Consider the following 3,779-nt stretch of genomic DNA (forward strand, 5'->3'; position numbering starts at 1 on the left):
GCTTCTCTGCCTCTTGAGTCACAGTGAAAGTATATCAATATACACTGCTTAGAATGTGGTTCTGGAAGTAGACACTTAACTTCCAACTTACTCCACCATTTCCTAGTTCTGGGACTGTAGGCAAGTTACTTACCATGCTTCAACCTTTGTCTCCTCATCTGAAAAATGGGATAACAGTATCAATTAATATAGTAATTATAATAATATTGCAAGTAAAGTGTTTAAAACAGAGTCTCAATTGTTATGTGTTCTATCATGGTTAGAGACCGTGGTTACTGTTATTAAGAGTAAAGATGGCTAGATGGGCAGTGTCTCAGTTATCTAGTGCTGATATAACAGAAATACTACAAGTGGATGGCTGTAACGAAGATAAATTTATTCTGTCACAGTTTAGGAGGCTAGAAGTCCCTATTCAGGGTGCCAGCTCCAGGGGAAGGCTCTGGCTCTCTCTGTTGGCTCTGGGGGAATGTCCTTGTCATCAATCTTCCCCTGGTCTAGGAGCTTTCCAGTGCAGAGACCCCTTATCCAAAGGACATGTGCTCCTGGCTGTGCTTTCTTGGTGGTATGAGGACCCCTGTCTCTCTGCTGGCTTCTCTCTTTTACATCTCAAAAGAGATTGACATAAGACGAAACCTAGTCCTGTAGATTGAGTCCTGCTTCATTCACATAACTGCCATTAATCCACCTCATCAATATCACAGAGGTAGGATTTACAACATGTAGGAAAATCACATCAGATGCCAAAATGGTAGACAATCACGCAATACCGGGAATCTCAGCCTAGCCAAGTTTACGCACTTTTTTGGGGACACAATTCAATCCGTAATGGGCAGTCAACATCATACAGCAAGAGAGAGAAAGTTGCTGTGTTTCAAAGTGACAGTGATGACTTCAAAACGAGGAGACAGGAGGTAGGGCTGGAGCAAAGCTGGAGAATGGATTTTCTCAGATATACAGTGCTGTACAGTGCAAGTATGTGGCATGCCACGGAGTGATGGGGAGCCGCAGAGTCTCGCAGGTGGAGGGTGTGTGTGTGTGTGGTGGTGGTTATGCATACATACTCACATGTACGTGCACACGTACACACATGTGCAAGTTCCTGCGCCAAACCTAACATGCAGAGGTAACTTAATTCTCTTTCCTCTTTGTTCAGCTAGAACACAAGTGGAAAGCAAAACATCAGAAGGTGGTATAGAAGGCTGTAACACCTTCACATACACATACTGAGGACAGAGATTTCCAAATCAACAGCAAAACTGAAGACAGTGACTATTGTTAGAATCATGTCCCATTTATTTATAAGGGATAATTGTCATCCTGCCTTAGCATCCAGTTCATCCTTTGGTCTGTCAGTTGATATGACAGTTTTACAGAACATATGTTTGACAAATAATTTCTGTAATTACGCTGGTTCCTGTGAAACCACAACATGGGTTAGACTTGTTTAAATACCGCAATGTCTCTATCAGATGGAATCACCCTTTTATCTAGGAACAAAGACCTGGCAGATCTGTTATTTTAGAGGTAAGCAGTGGGTCACTCTGCACTCAAATCATTTCAAACATAACCCAGTTTTGACAATGACTTCAGGCTGTCCAGGTATCTAAAAATTTGTCCAATTTATAATCTGTAACCATTTCTTCCTTGTGTATTTTTATTCCTGCCCCTTTAAACTTGGAATTAGGGTGTCCCTGTGGTATATCACACTTTAGTTATTCAAGCTAGTAACCTCCTACTGAGTTTCAATCCACCCTTCATGTGGGCTATAGGGCTGATGCACTATACAATATGTTCCCTTCAATAGCTCCTAAATAATTAAGTGGTAATATTGCTTTTTCTCTTAACAGTTGTTCATAAGTGTTAAATCAATCACAGATTAATTGAAACTTTCTCACCATTTTCCCTTTTCTCTCCATAAATTAGCTTTTACTTTCATTTTCTTTCATGAGCCCTTTTCCCCCTTTTTTCAGGCGTTCTCAAAGGGTATCGAAAGTTCTTTGGCTCTGTAGTTTTGAAGTGTGCAATTTGGAAGGAATGTGGGTCTCGAGGGAATTAATTTAACTAGAAGCACTCTGATTTTTTATTAAATCTCTTCTTTCAAGGTATTATAGAACATTCCAGGTATTCATTTTTAAAATTTTCTTTGAAAAAAGGGAAAAGGCATTAAAGTTCAGACAATTTTGGTTCTTTTTGCTTTATGTTTAAGGTTTGTACTCAAAATACCTTTATCATGCTTTTAGTACAACGTTTCAAACATTAAGAAAATACATTTATTGAATTTAATTTGGTGAAAACAAGAGACAGGGAATGGAAAGGGTAGAACAACCAGACAGAAATGACTGTAAGAAGCCAGCACAGCAAGGCGTGGGTAAGCTACATCCTAAAGGAAAAGGTGAGAATCCCAAATGATGTGTATTTAGTCAGTGGTCAGGAACCTGGAGAACGATGTGCAGAAAGAACAAAGCGCACAATGCTTGGGGAGGAAATTCTGAGTATAAAACTACAAGACAGAGCAAGACAGTTCTGTGTGGCTTTGGTAGAAAAATCTATAGGCACCATAGTGAATAACAACTAGGCCACCAATCAGCACATCCTCTTCTCCCATCTTTGTAGTGGTGAAAAGCAAAGATGGTATTGTGAGAAGTGAATGAGAGCAAGCCCTTCTGAAATAGACAACATGACGCAGGCCTTGGCTGGACTAGTGTATCCAACCCCGAAATTCTTACTTGGAAGCTATGCCTCACAAAACACTTTGATTAAAATGGAAAGACCAAACCAACAAAGCAGTGGCCGTTGAATTTCTGTGCATTTGACCATGTAAAGGCATGTTGTGTGGATGGCCATGTTAAGTTTCCACTTGTTTTTACGAGTTTTAGTTTGTTTGCTTCAGGTAGGTACCCAAAGAAAGTATGGCACATTCAGCGAACTACATGACGGTTGTTATTGTTGTTAGCTGATGTTGAGTCAGCCCCCTGACTCATGGAGACCCCATGAAAAAGGAGATGGGACCACTATGATCTATGGCATTTTAACTGGCTGATCTTCAGAAGTAGATCACCAGGCCTTTCTTCTTAGTTTGTCTTAGTCTGGAAGCTCTTAGTCTGGAAGCTCCCCTGAAACCTGTTCAGCATCACAGCAACATGCGAGCCTCCACTGACAAACAGGTGGTGGCTGCAAATAAGGTGCATTGGCCAGGAATTGAACCTGGGTCTCCTGCATAGAAGGAAAAAATTCTACCACTGAACCACCACTGCCCTCTCAATTTAAAAAAATATCAGATTTTTCCTTCTGAAAAAATCTGATCCTTCCATTCTCAAAATACTTCAGTGAATTCTCATTGCCTTAGTGAAAACCTAAGCTTCTTTAGATGACTTCCAAAGTCCTTCTTTACTGGGCTTGACTACCAGGTGAACTCACTATTTTCATCATCTACCTACACCTTTTTCCTTCAGTCATTATTGAAGAATATGAATTTTCTTGATACAATATGTTCTACCATGATTTGAGGCCATTTGACCTGCTGCTCCCTCTGCTAGGAACTTCTATTCCCATCATGTTTTCTGGCCAACTCCTACTTGTAATTCAAGATCTGTCTCAGGTATTATGGCCTCCAGAAAGGTTTAACAAGTCTTAGTCTCAGTATTTACTGCGCCATAGTAGGAATGCCTCATTAATTGTTCAGTGTTCCCATTAGACCATAAGTAGCTTTAGGGGGGTGCCATGTAGTTTGGTCCATTTTGTTCCCCATCTCTTAGTAAAGTGCCTGCAATGTAAAGGAT

At 40.5% G+C, this 3,779-nt stretch overlaps 1 non-coding gene across 1 annotated transcript; it reads right to left on the bottom strand.

Annotated features, from left to right (window-relative positions):
* Positions 1–3,183: 3,183 nt before the first annotated feature.
* On the bottom strand, positions 3,184–3,254 carry TRNAR-UCU (transfer RNA arginine (anticodon UCU)). The gene has a single exon. It is a non-coding gene; the product is annotated as a tRNA-Arg (tRNA).
* Positions 3,255–3,779: the final 525 nt, after the last annotated feature.

The sequence above is a fragment of the Trichechus manatus genome, unplaced genomic scaffold, assembly GCF_000243295.1.
Source record: "Trichechus manatus latirostris isolate Lorelei unplaced genomic scaffold, TriManLat1.0 scaffold00026, whole genome shotgun sequence".
In the NCBI taxonomy this organism is placed as follows: Eukaryota; Metazoa; Chordata; class Mammalia; order Sirenia; family Trichechidae; genus Trichechus; species Trichechus manatus.